This window comes from Phyllobates terribilis, unplaced genomic scaffold, assembly GCF_046119375.1.
Source record: "Phyllobates terribilis strain yellow unplaced genomic scaffold, ASM4611937v1 Scaffold_11__3_contigs__length_659146591, whole genome shotgun sequence".
Taxonomy (NCBI): Eukaryota; Metazoa; Chordata; class Amphibia; order Anura; family Dendrobatidae; genus Phyllobates; species Phyllobates terribilis.
The window spans coordinates 137,730,480-137,750,287 of NW_027362771.1; the positions used below are offsets into that span (position 1 = coordinate 137,730,480).

General features: G+C 49.2%; 1 protein-coding gene across 8 annotated transcripts in view; it reads right to left on the reverse strand.

Moving 5' to 3' along the window:
- The window catches only part of MGAT4C (MGAT4 family member C), a 259,360-nt gene that overhangs the window by 220,011 nt on the left and 19,541 nt on the right, over positions 1–19,808 (reverse strand). The gene's annotated exons all lie outside the window — the stretch shown is intronic.

A 19,808-nucleotide genomic window follows, 5' to 3' on the forward strand; every position in this document is an offset into this window, starting at 1 on the left:
GTGAAGAGTGCCAAGTCAGCATATATAGACTTATTAGCTATGCTGTCAATATACAGCCCACAGAAAGGGAAAGGACAGAAACTCTAACACCCCCCCTTTTTGAAGTAACAATTTTAAACATCAACATACACCCTTTAAAGCAACTTTCCATTTGCAGACATGTGTTTCCGGTGTCTGCCCTTTATCATTGCAAAGCAGGATTACTGATATGGCTGGGTGAGAGGCCTTTAACAGGGATCTAAGTGGTAATGTTTCTCCTTGTGGAGATTACTCTGATTTATAATCCATCCAATGCTCCTTTGGGAATTTAAATATGTAAATATCCTCTTGATAGGATAAGAGAACAGGAACTCTAGTGCCCCCTATTGGAAACAACACTCCTAAAAGTCAATAAAGTCTATTGGCATATTACTGAGAAGGGTTAATAAAAACTTGTCCAAGAATGTAAACCGCTAAAGTCAGTCCTTTGTAGATGACAGTGACCTGTCATATGCCAAAACAATCTGCGTGTAGTATAAGCACACTGAAAAGAGAAAAGTGGAGCCTGCAGCAGTGACTGCCTTGAATCATGCAAAAATAAGAGGAGCTTTGAACACTGTACTATAATATTAAAGATGAGCTTTTTAATAATCTGTAATGGTTCTTCTGTATAAAATTATTACATTTTAAATCAATAAGTAACCAGAGCTATTTGTATTCAGCATGATAAAACCCAGAGCTAAATAAAACGATATCTTTCCACATCTGATCAACTGCAGACTTTTCTACCTACCGAATAATGCATACGACAAGGTCAGAGTAGAACAAGTAATCATACTAAGTCCATTAGCAATGGCAACCATAACATGAATGAATGTCTTCAGTATTAAAAAAGCTGAGCTGAAATGTTAAATTTAGTTGCCAGGCAATTAAACTATTGTATGTTAATTAGTCTAATTGACAAGAAAATTGAAACAAACACATATTATATTTTAACAGGGGGCAAAATGCAGTAAGTAAAATAACTGCTAATGAATACGGCATGGTTGGATTCTTTTGGTTCTATGCCAAGTAAACCATTTCATCTGTTATCTATGGTTCTGGGTTCTAACTTGTCAAGGTTTCATTGCTTTTTGATAGCAGAATTGAGTATTCTTCAGCATCAGCATCAGCACGATGCTTTACCTTCCAAAAAGGGGGATGCACTGATACTTGAGGTCTAGTGGATGGTGGAACCCAATTATCAGTGAATGGGTTCTATCAGATCCCATCTGGAAACAAATCTGTCAAAAATTTCACACAACCACATTAAAAGAGTTGTCCATTCTTAACCTACAAGTGTGAAGTCACTCTAGGTAACTGCAGACTTGTGCATCCTCACATTGTGTGCACTGCACACTGTGAGGAGTCTCCGGTCCCAGTGTGGCACCCCAGGGGTCTGGTTTTCCACAGTAATGTAATGTTATGTCTGAGAGCAGGTGGGAGGTCCTTTGGTCAGGGATCCTGTGCATGCCACACCTCCTGCCCAGTCTTGGGAGGGGAAGAACTTCCCCTGTATAAACCCGGGGCTGAGGCAGGGTGAGTCAGACAAGTGGAGTAGAGACAAGAAGAAGCAGCATAGGAAACAGCAGAGTCACAAGGAGTCAGGGGCTGGCAACTGCAGAGCTCGCCCTGACTAAGAAGACTTCTTTCCGGACCCGGAGTCCGAGGCTGTGGGGACTAACTCCTACCCAGCAGCAGAATCCGTCAGGCAGGGGATTTCAGGTCCTCTGGCCCAGAAGCCCGAAGGCACGGTCACACGCGTGGGACCAGCACCGCCATCGTGGAGCGGAAGCCATTAGAAGGCCCCGAGTCACCGGCCATACGGGTGAGCACCACACGGTACACTCAGGGACGTGGGCTACTTACATCAGCTTCTAGCAAGGTAGCCAGAAGAGTACAGTCAGTTTGGGAGGCCTACAACTACGCCTGGCCAGGGGAGATCCCATCTGCTCAAGGACTGACCAGGCCCGTTCGCTAGCAAGTACTCCGGGAGGGTCTATCGTTGTTACCAGTAAAGACCCTGAACTACACCGTACCGTCTCTGAGTGGTTCCTGCTACCCCCATCATCCACGTCGGCTGCCCTGAGGCCATACCCCTCCCGTTGGGGGTTATACTATCACGCTGCATAATCCTACTATCGGCCTCAGCGGTCTGCCCCGCAGCAGCAGCTCCCTGGCTGCACTCAACGGGTGGCGTAGTCATCAACTATTTACTACTAATAGACTGCCGTCCAGTTTGACTCCCTGGGCACGGACCGGGTCACCGCCACGAGACTACAACCCTCCACGGATCCGGCTCCGGGTAAGTTCCCGCGTGCGCACCGCAGTGCGACACAGGCCCAGGGGCGCGTCAACTTTGGCGTAGTCGGCAGGATTTCGTGCCCGCAACCACCGGGTACTGCGTGCCTGAAAAGCAAAGACTGTTCAAACTTACCAGTGGTGAAGATTCCCGCTATCCGTGGAGGTTTCCCGCCATCCGGCGCCATCTTCTACCTTCTTCCCGCCATCCGCGAAGTTTTCCCGCCATCCGGCGCCATCTTCGACCTTCTTCCCGCCATCCGTGGAGTTTTCCCGCCATTGGACGCCATCTTGAGGACGCCGCGCGGGAAGAAGAGGGGCGTGGACTCCGAAAGCGCGCGAGAACTGAAGCCCCGCCTCACGTCCGGACGTTGCGTAAGGTCCTGGAAGGAGCCCAGCAGACGCCGACGTCACCGGAGCGCGACGGAAGGTCCTCAACCCTGACGATCCACTGCGGAGCCGCGGCCTACGGAACAGGATCATCGCAAGGTAGGCCACGGTCCACTAGGGGGGAGGAAGATGTCGGATACGGAGGAGAGCTTCACTGCCTCAACCCCCGCCAGCGCCACCGCTGCTGCAGTTATGCCCTTCACCATGCCCTATATCCCGGGAGCAGCTTGGCTACCCCAGTACTCAGGGGAGTCACATACCCTGCATGACTTTAGAGAAAAGCTGGATAGTCTCTTCCAGGTGTACCCCCTCACAGAAGAGCAAAAAGTGAGCATCCTGGTGGCCCAACTAACCGGGGCAGCCAAAAGGGAAGTAAAATCCTGGCCACCTGGGAGGAAGACTGTCGCAGGGATACTAACCCGGTTGAAGGACACCTTTGATACCCGCACCTCAGCCGAGATTAAGCTTAGATTCTACGGGTGCAAGCAGCGAGCGCATGAGAGTATAAGGGACTATGCACTAAACCTACAAGAGGCCCTGAGGGCCATTAAGCAGACCGACCCTGATGGGGTGGGAAACGAGGACAGGCTGTTGACTGAACAATTTATAGAGGGTTTATATTTCAATGCCCACCGAACCCAGTTGCGGGCAATGGCCTTACAGGATCCCCATCTGGACTTTGCACAGTTCAAGGACAGAGCCATCCGGGTGCTCCGAGAACCGGCACCAGGTGGCGTTGTGACCCACAGACGCCCCACTACCACTTACTACCAGGAGGCGGCGCCCTTGTCAGCAGGGCCTGTGGGAGCTGATGCGCAGGCTCTGGACAATGACCCGGCTCCAGACCTACACCATCAGGTCCAAGAGCTAGCTAAGAGCGTTGCTGCGCTAACCCGAACTGTGCAGTCTTTACAGGTTTCCACCCCAGGGAAGATCCAGCTGGCATCCGGACCGGAGGACATCCCGTGGCGTCGACCAAGGAGGACCCCACCGGCCAGAGGAAGACCCAGTGACCGATACAGTGAGGACGGACGACCCATCTGCCGCCGCTGCAATCAACCCGGACATATGGCAAGGTACTGTTCTTTAAACGGGCACAACCTGGGGTAGAGGGCCAACCCCCAGGAAAAAGATCACCAGGCCCATCGAACTGGCGCGACAGATATGTGGGAGGACGTCCAGTCTTGCCTGTGGTACTGGATGGCATTCCCATGAGTGCCCTACTGGACACCGGGTCACAGGTCACCACCATCCCGTACGTGCTCTTCAAGCAGTACTGGAATGACTCGGATATTACCCGCTACCCCGACGACGACTTGAGTATCATCGCCAGCAATGGTCAGCCCGTGCCACAGATCGGATTTAAAGAGGTGACCATCAAAATTGGTAGAGTCGAACTGGTCGCACAGGGACTGATCATTGTAGATATTGATAAACATGAGAGTCACCCAAAAATAACTCTAGGAACTAATGTAATTGAAAATTGTCTTGCAGAGGTGATTTTCCTTTTACAGCAGGTTGCCAAGAATGCCAGCTCCGGCGAGCAGCGGGTGCTCCAGAAAGAGATCCGGGCACTGATGCAACGGCAACAAGTGGAACTCTCCGGCGGTGAGATTGGTAGCGTAAGAATGTGTGACCCTTTTCCTATTGCCATGCCCCCAAAAAGTGAAATGATGATTTGGTGCCGGGCAGCTATTGGTCTGAGAGGTAGAGATTACCAGGCAATGGTAGAACCAGTTTACTCAGACAGTAGGCCCACCATTTTGACAGCACGGGGGGTCGTCAATGTACGCCATGGGAGGGTGCCCGTTCGCATAATAAATATCGGGGAGAGGGAAGTGTACCTGCCCCGGTATGCCACGCTAGCCAAATTATATATCACTAATCAAAATTCTATACAATCTGTGGAACCCTTGCCTCCATCTCACCCGGAGGAAGGTAACGGCTCTAAGAAAGACATGGAGGACTGGTGTCAGCAACTACATCTGGGTACTGACTCCACTCCCTCACATCAGAAACAAGGAGTCTATCGGGTGGTTCAAGAGTATGAGAGAGTGTTTAGTAAACACCCGTTAGACTTCGGGCGAGTCAAGGGGGTAGAACATCGCATCCCCACGGGAGATCATCCTCCCATAAAAGAGAGGTATCGACCCGTACCCCCTGCACATTACCAACACGCCAAGGGGATGCTTAGAGACATGAAGGAGGCTGGGGTAATCCGGGATAGTTGTAACCCCTGGGCAGCCCCATTAGTTTTAGTCAAAAAGAAAGACAACACCATGAGGATGTGTGTAGATTACCGGAAAATCAACCGTATCACACACAAGGATGCGTACCCCTTACCAAGGATAGAGGAGTCATTGGCTGCGTTAAGATCTGCTAACTTCTTCTCTACCTTGGATCTCACTAGCGGGTACTGGCAGGTTCCTGTAGCAGAGGCAGACCGGGAGAAGACCGCATTCACCACCCCGATGGGACTTAGCGAGTTCACCTGCATGCCGTTCGGACTCTGCAACGCACCAGGAACCTTCCAACGCCTAATGGAGTGTTGTCTGGGCCACAGAAACTTCGAGACGGTCCTGTTGTACCTGGACGATGTCATCGTATATTCCAAGACGTATGAGGACCACCTGAAACACCTGGCGGAAGTGTTCGAGGCTCTGGCGAGTTACGGCCTAAAGGTGAAACCCTCCAAGTGTCACCTCCTGAAACCAAAGGTGCAGTACCTGGGACACGTAGTGAGCGCTGACGGAGTGGCTCCCGACCCTGATAAAATCACCGCAATTAAGGAATGGCCAAGCCCCTCCAGCGTAAAAGAAGTGCGGCAGTTCCTCGGGTTGGTAGGCTACTACCGAAGGTTTATTCCCGGTTTCACCAAAAAGGCAGCACCTATGCAGGACCTCCTGATAGGCCAGTCCCGGAAGGCCAAGAACCAGAAGCTGCCCTTCAAATGGGAAGAGCTGGAAGAAGAGTCCTTCCGCCAGCTGAAGATGGCCCTCACGGGGGACGAAATCCTGGCGTACCCGGATTATAGCCAGCCCTTTATCCTCTACACCGACGCCAGTAACATCGGGCTAGGAGCCGTACTGTCCCAGATCCAGCAGGGGAAGGAACGAGTAATCGCCTACGCCAGCCGAAAACTGCGACCCACCGAAAGGAACCCCGAGAATTACAGCTCATTTAAGTTAGAGTTCCTGGCCGTAGTATGGGCAATCACTGAGCGCTTTAAGCATTACCTCGCTTCTTCCCGGTTCACCGTGTACACGGATAACAACCCGCTGACACACCTGGACACGGCAAGACTCGGTGCCCTGGAGCAGAGGTGGATGGCCCGTCTGTCCAACTACGAGTTCACAATTAAATACCGGGCAGGACGCTCCAATACCAACGCGGACGCCCTGTCCAGGATGCCCAACCTGCCGGACGGAGGAGAAGATCCGGAGGGACTGGAAGAAGTTGAACTCCCTGCGTTCCACCGTCATGGGACTATTCAGTATTCCCACCGGGTAAGGAGTAAGCAGGCTGCTACGTTGAACCCCTTACCCCACTACAACTGGGCGGAAACGCAAGACAGCGACCCTGCCGTCCGACTGGTGAAGGAGATGCTGACTCGGCCGGAGGCTCGCCTTGAACCAGACGCTCCGGAGGAAGCCAAACAACTATGGGCAGAGAAGAGTCGACTGTTCCTTTACAAAGGGAAGTTGTGCCGCAGAATGGTTAACTCCCGGACGCATGAATTACTCTGGCAAGTAGTGGTGCCACGAAGAGACGCAGCCATGGTGATGGAGGCATACCACGACGGAGCTGGACACTTTGGGTGGAAAAAGCTGGAGTTCCTGCTGCGCGAGCGGTTCCACTGGGTAGGCATGAGGGGAACCATCGAGAAGTGGTGCAGAGATTGTGGCCCGTGCAACCTGAGAAGGAAGGACCGAGCCAGCCAGAAGACTCCCCTGCAGTCCATCGTCACCCGGCAACCGTTGGAACTGGTAGCCTTGGATCATGTAAAACTGACCCCAAGCAGAAGTGGCTACGTCTACGCGTTAACCATCGTGGATCATTACTCCCGGTTCTTGGTTGTCGTCCCCGTCAAGGACTTAACGGCTCAAACAGCAGCTAGAGCCTTCCAGCAGCACTTCTGCCGTCCACACGGGTACCCGGACCAAGTGCTGACGGACCAGGGACCTGCCTTTGAAGCGGAGGTCTTTCAGGAATTCTGCAATCTGTATGGCTGCCGGAAGATAAGGACGACACCCTACCATCCGCAGACTAATGGACTTTGTGAAAAAATGAACCAGGTGGTAATGGATCTTCTAAAAACGTTGCCCCTGGAAGAACGCAGTCTGTGGCCTGAAAAGTTGCCCGACCTGGTGGACCTATACAACCACATCCCGGTAGGTTCCACCAACTGTACCCCGGCTTACCTAATGAGGGCAAGACCTGGTAAGTTACCTGTTGACCTGGAAATGGGAGTCCTGACCCCCGAGGACACTTCACCAGAAACAGACTGGGACACAGAGAGGCAGCAGCAGTACCGGAGAGTACAGGAGAGCGTGGAGCGAAGTCTCTGTCAGGCTAGGGAAAGACAAGAGAAAACTTACAACCAGTATGCTCCCGCTGTTCCCCTGGTACCCGGAGAGCAGGTCTTGAAGAGGAAGAGACGGCTCCACAAGTTGGACGACCAGTGGGAGAAGGACCCGTACACCGTACTGCCCTCAAGCCACGAGAACCCGAAGGTCTGTACCATCAGTAAAGACGGAGGGGAAACCACAGCCATTGTATCCCGGGACCACCTGAAGAAGTGTCCCGAACAACTGAGGAACCCTGAAGAGGAACAAGAAGACCATCGACCCGTGGAAGAAAGGGAAGATATGGTTAGTACCGTGCTCGGGGACTTCCCTCAGTCTTGGACTCAAGTCAATGGTGCAGTTGTGGTACCCGTACTCACCTTCCTCCAACCATCATCCAAAGAACCTACGGAGCAACGGGTAGAGCTGGAAGAACAGCCGGTCCAGGAGGCAGAAGACTCCACACAAGCAGAACAGGAGAATCAACCCTCTGCTTATAGTGAGCCTGCCGTACCCCTAGTGAGACAAAGAGCCGGTAGACAGCTGCCCAGTTTACCCTTGACAGTTCCTACACCCTGTAGTTCAGGGCCAGACAGTCAGCTCCGTAGGTCCACTCGGGCCACTAGAGGCCAGTTACCCGCACGCTGGAGAATTTGAAGTGTATAAATTGTTTTATTTATGTTTTTCTGTGTCTTGTTGCTTGTGTATAATTTTGTGTTTCTAGTTATTTTTAGGGATCCTTGGTGGATTTACCGGGAATCCTTGTACATAGTTGGAGCGTAACCCAGGATGGACTAGAGACTGTTAAGGACTCGGGGTAGGACAGACCCCTACCTGGTTACGTCTCCCTGTGTTGGTGAAATGGACACCTTGCTTTCTTCAGAGACTGCACCCGGTTGCGGACACGCCGTAACCATCTTTATATGTTTTCTTATTGTATTATTAATGTTTTTGCCTTGTTATGTTTTTCTAAATGTGTTTAGTCCCGGAGTACTAAATTTCACTAGGGGGGAATGTGGCACCCCAGGGGTCTGGTTTTCCACAGTAATGTAATGTTATGTCTGAGAGCAGGTGGGAGGTCCTTTGGTCAGGGATCCTGTGCATGCCACACCTCCTGCCCAGTCTTGGGAGGGGAAGAACTTCCCCTGTATAAACCCGGGGCTGAGGCAGGGTGAGTCAGACAAGTGGAGTAGAGACAAGAAGAAGCAGCATAGGAAACAGCAGAGTCACAAGGAGTCAGGGGCTGGCAACTGCAGAGCTCGCCCTGACTAAGAAGACTTCTTTCCGGACCCGGAGTCCGAGGCTGTGGGGACTAACTCCTACCCAGCAGCAGAATCCGTCAGGCAGGGGATTTCAGGTCCTCTGGCCCAGAAGCCCGAAGGCACGGTCACACGCGTGGGACCAGCACCGCCATCGTGGAGCGGAAGCCATTAGAAGGCCCCGAGTCACCGGCCATACGGGTGAGCACCACACGGTACACTCAGGGACGTGGGCTACTTACATCAGCTTCTAGCAAGGTAGCCAGAAGTGTACAGTCAGTTTGGGAGGCCTACAACTACGCCTGGCCAGGGGAGATCCCATCTGCTCAAGGACTGACCAGGCCCGTTCGCTAGCAAGTACTCCGGGAGGGTCTATCGCTGTTACCAGTAAAGACCCTGAACTACACCGTACCGTCTCTGAGTGGTTCCTGCTACCCCCATCATCCACGTCGGCTGCCCTGAGGCCATACCCCTCCCGTTGGGGGTTATACTATCACGCTGCATAATCCTACCATCGGCCTCAGCGGTCTGCCCCGCAGCAGCAGCTCCCTGGCTGCACTCAACGGGTGGCGTAGTCATCAACTATTTACTACTAATAGACTGCCGTCCAGTTTGACTCCCTGGGCACGGACCGGGTCACCGCCACGAGACTACAACCCTCCACGGATCCGGCTCCGGGTAAGTTCCCGCGTGCGCACCGCAGTGCGACACAGGCCCAGGGGCGCGTCACCAGCATTGGGAGTAGGAAGTCATGTGACCGCAAGTATGCGATATGCATACTCCTGGTCACATTCCAACTAGACTGTTTCTGGCCTTGTTAAATACACTTGCATTGAGCATGGCTGCGGCCATCGATTTGGAATGTGGCCAGGAGTATGAATATTGCATACCTCGGTCACATGACCACCCACTCCCTGCACCTGCACCTGAGAATTCTGATAGCGTGCAGTATGTGTGATATGAAGATTCACAAGTCTGCAGTAGTGATGAGCGAGCATGCTAGCTGCTGCTCGGTGCTCGCCCGAGCATGTCACTGCTCGAGATGCTCGGCTCTCGCCGAGTATTTCCGGGTTGCTCGGGTGGGAACTCGAGTCCCCTCCCTGCATGTTTGGCGTTCTTTAGAGAGCCAATGAACATGCAGGGATTGCCTGCCATGCACTATAATGCCGTAGCCATGTTGGTTGTGGGCATTACAGTGATTGGCTGGCCACACAGCGTCATCAGGTCTATATCAGACCTGGCGTCGCTATGCTTGTCACAGTCACTCCGGATCAGACAGAGTAGGGAGAGCTGCTGCTGCGTCAGGGATAGATTTGCTTGTGTATTAGGCAGTATAGGGAGAAAAACCGTACATTACACATATCCATCTTAACAAACAGTCCTTCTGAGGACTAATCTATCTGCAGAGATATCAGGCAGGCAGGGTGTATAGGCAGGCAGGGTATATAGCAGACTGCAGTGCATATAGCACAAGAGACTCCATTCCAATTCTGCCTTCTGCTGCTGTTAGATATTTCTATACAAAGGCCCTGGTCTCAGGGGCCAGGAATACTTTTCTTTGGATCTTAATCCTCATTATTTGCTTAAAAAGCAATCCAGAGAACACCATTTTTTCTGCGCCATTTGCTTGTTGGCACTGCAGAATATAGCCAGGTCCTTTCCATATTAGATCGCTAGAAATCCAGTTGTTTAAAACTATGTTTTCTCCGTCAAATGGATCACATATACGTTTTTGGAAAATACTGGCTTCCATTAAAAATTTCCTTTAGTGTGTCATTGAAGCAATTCACCGGTTTGCTGTTCAAACTACTTACCTACAGGCCAGGTATTTAAAACTCTGTTTTCTCCGTCAAACGGATCACATATACATTGTCAGAAAAAACTGCCATTTCTGGCCTCCATTAAAAATTTCCTTTAGTGTGTCAGTGAAGCAATTCACCGCAGTTTGCTGTTCAAACTACTTACCTTCAGGCCAGGTATTTAAAACTGTGTTTTCTCCGCCACACGGATCACATATACGTTGTCAGAAAATACTGCCATTTTTGGCCTCCGTTAAAAATTTCCTTTAGTGTGTCATTGAAGCAATTCACCGCAGTTTGATGTTCAAACTACTTACCTACAGGCCAGGTATTTAAAACTCTGTTTTCTCCGTCACACGGATCACATATAAGTTCGCTCCAAACTCAGTCATTTGTAGTGAGCGTGGAAGATTCTGTCCTTCATTTAAAATGGGCAAGGCACATGGCAAAGGACGGGGAACTGGACATGATGATAATGTTGCATACAGAGGCCGAGGACAAAGCCATGGGCAAGCCAAAATTGTGCCACAACAAACACCCACATCTTCTCGCCTGACCTTGCTGTCCCAATTTCTAGGGGACCGCAGCACACCACTATTGAACCCAGAGCAGTGTCAAAATGTTGTTGATTGGTTAGCGGATAATGCTTCCAGTCACTTAGCCACCACCACCACCACCCTGTCTTCCACACGGTCAAGTCTCAGTAGCCGTGAGTCTGGACCGCATATTCCTCACTCTGATCCTCCTTCCTCCCACCATGCCGAGTGCCCAGAGAAAACTGATCCCACACTTGGACACTCTGAAGAGCTGTTCACTTTTCCATTTATAGATTCGGGCCTCTCACTCAGTCCACTTGAAGCGGGGCAAGAGGAGATCACGTGAAGCGATGCCCAAATATTTGAGCAGCCACAGTCACACGAAAGTGATGGTGGGAAAGTGTCACAAGAGGTGGACGACGATGAGACACAATTGCCAGAAAGTCAGGAGGAGGACCAGGGTGCGGAAGTGGAAGACGAGGTGGTGGATGATATAGTAACTGACCCAACCTGGCAGGAGGACATGCAGAGCGAGGACAGCAGCACAAAGGGTGAGGGAGGCAGAGCACCCCAACAGGCAGGAAGAAGCAGTGTGGTGGCCGCAGACAGAATGCAGGCAACTGTTCCCCGTAACACCAACACGAAGGAAGTTGCCAGTACAACTGTTAGGTCTTCCCGAGTCTGTTTTTTTTTTAAAGACTCTACCGATAACCCCAGAAAGGCCATTTGCACCACCTGCCAGGCCAGCATCAGCAGGGGTGGCAAAACAAAGAGCCTGACCACCACCAGCATGATCAGGCACATGGCAGCAAAGCACCCGACTTTGTGGGCCAAACCCCAGGGTCCAGGAATAGTGTCTGCGGGTGGCACCATTGCTTCTTCTGCTGTTTTGCATGCAAGCCAATTCCCTGTCCATGGTGCATGCGAAGACGCCTCCTGCCCTGCACCTGTCATTGCACACTCTCAAGTAGCAGCAACAGAAAGCACGTCCACGTCCAGCGCAGCGTTCAGTTGTCCATACACCAGTCCTTGGAACGCAAGCGCAAATATGTAGCCAGCGCCCCACAAGCCACAATACTAAATTCTCACATTTCACGACTGCTTGCGCTCAAAATGTTGCCTCTTAAGCTCGTGGAGAAGGAAGCATTCCACAACCTGATGGCGGCGGCCGTCCCTCGGTACTTGGTCCCCAGCCGCCACTATTTCTCCCGGTGTGCCGTTCCCGCATTACACAAGCATGTGTCCCAAAACATTAGCCGTGCTCTCAATAACGCAGTTACCGGTAAAGTCCACCTAACCACGGACATGTGGACAAGTGCTTGTGGGCAGGGATGGTACATCTCGCTGAAGGCACACTGGGTTAACATAGTGGAAGCCGGGAACCAGTCGGACCTTGGGATGGAAGACGTCCTATCGACACCAAGGATTGCGGGCCCTAGGTTAATCAGGGATGCCCCCACGGTCTACAGCTCCTGCACCTCATCCTCCTCAGCCTCCTCCTCCTCTTCAGCCTCCATCTCCGAATTAACCACATCAGTCACAAGCTGGAAGAACTGCAGCACTGCCTCAGCCAAGCGGCAAAAGGCTGTGCTGAAGCTAATATAATTAGGTGAAAAACCGCACAATGCTGAAGAGTTGAGGACAGCTATGAAAGAGCAGGCAGATCTGTGGCTCACACCGCTGTACCTACAGGCAGGCATGGTCGTGTGTGACAATGGCCGGAACCTGGTGGCGGCTCTGAGGCGAGGCGAGCTCACACACGTACCATGCCTGGCCCATGTGCTTAACCTCATGTTTCAGTGGTTTCTCAAATCCTACCCGGAGCTGCCGGATCTGCTTGTTAAAGTACACCGCCTGTGTGCCCATTTAAAAAGTCAGCTACAGCTTCCGCTGCCCTTGCAGAGTTTCAGCAGTGTTTGCAGCTTCCGACTCACAGACTGGTGTGTGATGTCCCCACGCGTTGGAACACTGCAGATGTTGGGAAGGATTTGTGAACAGAAGAGGGCAGTTGTTGAGTACCAGCATCAACAAGACGGTCGGTATTCAGTTCAGACTCCACACATAAGACCTCAGGAATGGACATGGATGTCAGACATATGTACCATCCTCCAAAACTTTGAGGACTCCACCAAGATAGTGAGCAGCGATGACGCCATGATTAGCGTCACCATCCCGCTTCTCTGTCTTCTGAAACGCTCTCTGCTCACAATCAAAGAGCATGCATTGCAGGCGGAGCACGATGAGATGGAGCAAGGAACCATACAGGGTAATTACACACAGCCAAGCCTCATCTCATCCCAACGTGGATTGGGTGACAATGAGGAAGAGGAGGAGGAGGAGGAAGGACAGGAGCTAGTTTCATGCACTATAGATGGTACTACCTGCACAGCTGTCATACCGTCTGTTCAGCGTGGATGGCCAGAAGACAAAGAGGAGGAGGAGAGCATGGTCAGTCATCCTCTTGGTGAGGACACGGAAGTCTTGCCTCTTAGTAGTCTGGCACGCATGGCTGAGTTTATGTTACGCTGCCTTTCCCATGACCCTCGCTTTCTCAAAATTTTGGGTGACAGTCATTACTGGTTGGTGACACTTCTAGACCCACGCTACAAGGAGAACTTTCTATCTCTTATTCCTGAGGTGGACAGGTCTACAAAAATGGGGCAGTACCAGAAGGTTCTTGTTGCGGAACTATTAAAAAATTTCCCATCTGAAAACGCTGGCGGCAGAGGGCACACTTCGTTGGTCAACCATGGAGTACAGGCGAGAGAGACACAACTTCAATCCAGCAGAGGCAGGGGAACACTGTCAAAGTTCTGGGAGAGTTTTCTCAGACCTTCTCATCGCACAGGCCCTGAGTGGTGGGGAACCCTCAAAAGTAGTGCAAAGTTTGGGAAGATGCTGAGGGAGTACCTTGCCGACCGTACCAACATCCTCCGTGATTCCTCTGTGCCTTATAATTATTTGGTATCCAAGCTGGATACGTGGATTGAACTGGCTCTCTATGCCTTTGCGGTCCTGGCCTGCCCTGCCGCCAGCATTTTATCAGAGAGGGTTTTTAGTGCCGCTGGTGGAATTATAACTGATAAGGGCATCCGCCTGTCAACTGAAAATGCTGACAGGCTGACTCTTATAAAAATGAACAAGGGCTGGATTGGGCCAGACTTCTCAACACCACTGAATGATAGCAGATTAACATAAACTCAAATCCAGTGTCTTTTCTTGGGAGGTGTATTCCCATGCACCTTTTCACACCCACACATGGGTGTACGCTTCCTGATTTTGTCTATTTGCTCTTGTCCTCCTCTTTCTCCTCATCCTCGACCACCATATCACCAGGGTGACCATGGTCCGTGATGCAATACCCACATAATTTTTTTAAAGGGTGTTTATGATGCTCGTTAAAATTTTTTTTTATATAGTATGTTCATGTATACCCCCCAGGAGTAAATGTTTGTCGGCCCATACACTTAGTGCATGGGCATTACAAGTATAGGAGGCCCACTCCTTTCTAATGGGAACATTTTTTTATGAGGCCCTCCTCCACGTCTCTTCCAAGGGGCATTGAAGTGCTTCCAAATTTTTGGCAGCCATTGCATTCACTGCATAGGCCAACACTATGGGAGACTCGCTCCTTTCTAATGGGAATTTGTCGTTACTGTGGCCCTGCTCCGTGTGTCTTTAAATTCTTAGTGGGACTTTTCCTAAAATTGGTCAGCCATTGGACTCACTGCATACCCTTTATCTGTATAGCAGACCCTCTCCTATCTAATGGGAACATGTTGTATCTTGTTACTATGGCCCTGCTCCGTGTGTCTTTAAATTCTTAGTGGGGTTTTTCCTAAAATTGGTCAGCCATTGGACTCACTGCATACCCTATAACTGTATAGCAGATCATCTCCTTTCTAATGGGAACATGTCATACCTTGTTACTGTGGCCCTGCTCTATGTGTCTTTAAATTCTTAGTGGGGTTTTTCCTAAAATTGGTCAGCCGTTGGACTCACTGCATACCCAATAACTGTATAGCAGACCCTCTCCTTTCTAATGGGAACATGTCGTACATTGTTACTGTGGCCCTGCTCCATGTGTCTTCAAATTCTTAGTGGGGTCTTTCCTAAAATTGGTCAGCCGTTGGACTCATTGCATACCCTACAATTGAATAGCAGACCCTCTCCTTTCTAATGGGAACATGTCGTACCTTGTTACTGTGGCCCTGCTCGGTGTGTCTTTAAATTCTTAGTGGGGCTTTTCTTAAAATTGGTCAGCCGTTGGACTCACTGCATACCCTATAACTGTATAGCAGAACATCTCCTTTCTAATGGGAACATGTCGTACTTGTTACTGTGGTCCTGCTCTGTGTGTCTTTAAATTCTTAGTTGGGTTTTTACTAAAATTGGTCAGCCGTTGGACTCACTGCATACCCTATAACTGTACAGCAGACCCTCTCCTTTCTAATGGAAATATGTCGTACTTGTTACTGTGGCCCTGTTCTATGTGTCTTTAAATTCTTAGTGGGGTTTTTACTAAAATTAGTCAGCCGTTGTACTCACTGCATACCCTATAACTGTATAGCAGACCCTCTCCTTTCTAATGGGAACATGTCGCACTTGTTACTCTGGCCCCGCTCCTTGTGTCTTTAAATTCTTAATGGGGTTCTTCCTAAAATTGGTCAGCCGTTGGACTCACTGCATACCCTACAACTGAATAGCAGACCCTCTCCTTTCTAATGGGAACATGTCGTACCTTGTTACTGTGACCCTGCTCCGTGTGTCTTTAAATTCTTAGTGGGGCTTTTCTTAAAATTGGTCAGCCGTTGGACTCACTGCATACCCTATAACTGTATAGCAGACCCTATCCTTTCTAATGGAAACATGTCGTACCTTGTTTCTGTGCCCATGCTCCGTGTGTCTTTAAATTCTTAGTGGGGTTTTTCCTAAAATTGGTCAGCCGTTGGACCCACTGCATACCTTATAACTGTATAGCAGACCCTCTCCTTTCTAAAGGGAACATGTCGTACCTTGTTACTGTGGCTCTGCTCCGCGTGTCTTTAAATTCTTAGTGGGGTTTTTCCTAAAATTGGTCAGCCGTTGGACTCACTGCATACCCTAAAATTGAATAGCAGACCCTCTCCTTTCTAATGGTAACATGTCGTACCTTGTTACTGTGGCCCTGCTCGGTGTGTCTTTAAATTCTTAGTGGGGCTTTTCTTAAAATTGGTCATCCGTTGTACTCACTGCATAACCTATAACTGTATAGCAGACCCTCTCCTTTCTAATGGGAACATGTCGTACCTTGTTACTGTGACCCTGTTCCATGTGTCTTTAAATTCTTAGTGGGGTTTTTCCTAAAATTGGTCAGCCGTTGGACTCACTGCATACCCAATAACTGTATAGCAGACCCTCTCCTTTCTAATGGGAACATGTCGTACATTGTTACTGTGGCCCTGCTCCATGTGTCTTCAAATTCTTAGTGGGGTCTTTCCTAAAATTGGTCAGCCGTTGGACTCATTGCATACCCTACAATTAAATAGCAGACCCTCTCCTTTCTAATGGGAACATGTCGTACCTTGTTACTGTGGCCCTGCTCGGTGTGTCTTTAAATTCTTAGTGGGGCTTTTCTAAAAATTGGTCAGCCGTTGGACTCACTGCATACCCTATAACTGTATAGCAGAACCTCTCCTTTCTAATGGGAACATGTCGTACTTGTTACTGTGGTCCTGCTCTGTGTGTCTTTAAATGCTTAGTTGGGTTTTTACTAAAATTGGTCAGCCGTTGGACTCACTGCATACCCTATAACTGTACAGCAGACCCTCTCCTTTCTAATGGAAATATGTCGTACTTGTTACTGTGGCCCTGCTCTATGTGTCTTTAAATTCTTAGTGGGGTTTTTACTAAAATTAGTCAGCCGTTGTACTCACTGCATACCCTATAACTGTATAGCAGACCCTCTCCTTTCTAACGGGAACATGTCGCACTTGTTACTCTGGCCCCGCTCCTTGTGTCTTTAAATTCTTAATGGGGTTCTTCCTAAAATTGGTCAGCCGTTGGACTCACTGCATACCCTACAACTGAATAGCAGACCCTCTCCTTTCTAATGGGAACATGTCGTACCTTGTTACTGTGACCCTGCTCCGTGTGTCTTTAAATTCTTAGTGGGGCTTTTCTTAAAATTGGTCAGCCGTTGGACTCACTGCATACCCTATAACTGTATAGCAGACCCTATCCATTCTAATGGAAACATGTCGTACCTTGTTTCTGTGCCCATGCTCCGTGTGTCTTTAAATTCTTAGTGGGGTTTTTCCTAAAATTGGTCAGCCGTTGGACCCACTGCATACCTTATAACTGTATAGCAGACCCTCTCCTTTCTAATGGGAACATGTCGTACCTTGTTACTGTGGCTCTGCTCCGCGTGTCTTTAAATTCTTAGTGGGGTTTTTCCTAAAATTGGTCAGCCGTTGGACTCACTGCATACCCTAAAATTGAATAGCAGACCCTCTCCTTTCTCATGGTAACATGTCGTACCTTGTTACTGTGGCCCTGCTCGGTGTGTTTTTAAATTCTTAGTGGGGCTTTTCTTAAAATTGGTCATCCGTTGTACTCACTGCATAACCTATAACTGTATAGCAGACCCTCTCCTTTCTAATGGGAACATGTCGTACCTTGTTACTGTGACCCTGCTCCATGTGTCTTTAAATACTTAGTGGGGTTTTTCCTAAAATTGGTCAGCCGTTGGACTCACTGCATACCCTACAACTGAATAGCAGACCCTCTCCTTTCTAATGGGAACATGTCGTACCTTGTTACTCTGACCCTGCTCCATGTGTCTTTAAATTCTTAGTGGGGCTTTTCTTAAAATTGGTTAGCTGTTGGACTCACTGCATACCTTATAACTGTATAGCAGACCCTATCCTTTCTAATGGGAATATGTCGTACCTTGTTACTGTGGCCCTGCTCTGTGTGTCTTTAAATTCTTAGTGGGGTTTTTCCTAAAATTGGTCAGCCGTTGGACTCACTGCATACCCTACAACTGAATAGCAGACCCTCTCCTTTCTAATGGGAACATGTCGTACCTTGTTACTCTGACCCTGCTCCATGTGTCTTTAAATTCTTAGTGGGGCTTTTCTTAAAATTGGTTAGCTGTTGGACTCACTGCATACCTTATAACTGTATAGCAGACCCTATCCTTTCTAATGGGAATATGTCGTACATTGTTACTGTGGCCCTGCTCTGTGTGTCTTTAAATTCTTAGTGGGGTTTTTCCTAAAATTGGTCAGCCGTTGGACCCACTGCATACCTTATAACTGTATAGCAGACCCTCTCCTTTCTAATGGGATCATGTCGTACCTTGTTACTGTGGCCCTGCACCGCGTGTCTTTAAATTCTTTGTGGGGTTTTTCCTAAAATTGGTCAGCCGTTGGACTCACTGCATACCCTATAACAGTATAGCAGACTCTCTCCTTTCTAATGGGAACATGTCATACTTGTTACTGTGGCCCTGCTCTGTGTGTCTTTAAATTCTTAGTGGGGTTTTTCCTAAAATTGGTCAGCCGTTGGACTCACTGAATACCCTATAACTGTATAGCAGACTCTCTCCTTTCTAATGGGAACATGTCGTACTTGTTACTGTGGCCCTGCTCTGTGTGTCTTTAAATTCTTAGTGGGGTTTTTACTAAAATTTGTCAGCCGTTGGACTCACTGCTTACCCTATAACTGTATAGCAGACCCTCTCCTTTCTAATGGGAACATGTCGTACTTGTTACTGTTGCCCTGCTCCGTGTGTCTTTAAATTCTTAGTGGGGTTTTTCCTAAAATTGGTCAGCCGTTGGACTTACTGCATACCCTATAACTGTATAGCAGACCCTCTCTTTTCTAATGGGAACATGTCGTACTTTGTTACTGTGGCCCTGCTCTATGTGTCTTTAAATTCTTAGTGGGGTTTTTCTCAAATTTTAGCAGCCCTTGCAGTCACAGCCTGGGCATTACCACTATAGGAGACCCGCTTCTTTATAATAGGAAGATTTTTTTTTACTGAGACATTCTTCTATGTCTTTTCAAAGGGGTATTAGGTTGCGTCCAAATTTTTGGCAGCCCTTACAGTCACTTGATACGCAATAACAGTATAGGAGACCCACTTGTTAATAATGGGAACAGCAAAGCATAGCCAGCTGATGGCTCTCTAACAATAGCTACGGCCGACTGCTGGCCTTTTAAGAATAGTAAGGGCTGTCTGATGTCCCTGTAAAAATAGGCTTTATGACTTTCAGAGTCCCTCCATCATAAATAAAAAAGGATGTGTCTGATGATGTGTCACACACCACATTGCCAGATAAGGTTGTAAAATGTTAAAATGACATTTCCCGGTGAATGCATTTGTCTTAAAAAATAACCTAAAAAACCGGAAACAATAGGATCTTTCTTTAGTATAAAAAACAGCGTCACCAATTTAACCTCAATGTAATCACATTGTTCAGCTCACGCACCTCCTCCTCCATCTCCGAAATGATCACATCAGTCACAAGCTGACAGCACTGCAGCACTGCCTTGGCCAAGTGGCAACAGGCTGTGCTGAAGATAACATGCTTAATGCTTAATTGACAAACCACCTAGCGCTGCCGAGTTGTTGAAAGTTGTAACACAGCAGCCTGATCTGTGGCTCTCACCGCTGAAGATACAGCCAAGCATGGTCGCCTGTGACAACGGGCGGAACCTGGTGACGGAGAAATGACAGCCGGGGTAGATACGGTTTCCCTCTATGCCAGTCCTTTCACCGAGCTAAAGAATATGGCTGTGGTGAAATACAACTCCCACTGAGAAGCTGTTTCAGATTGATAAACATTGTGCCCACCAGAGGAATTGATTCTGAGGGCTAACCTTTCTCACCCGCTCAAGAGCCCCATAGCAGCTGTAAAGTTAGCTCTATCAGGAACTCTCCTGAGGTAGAAG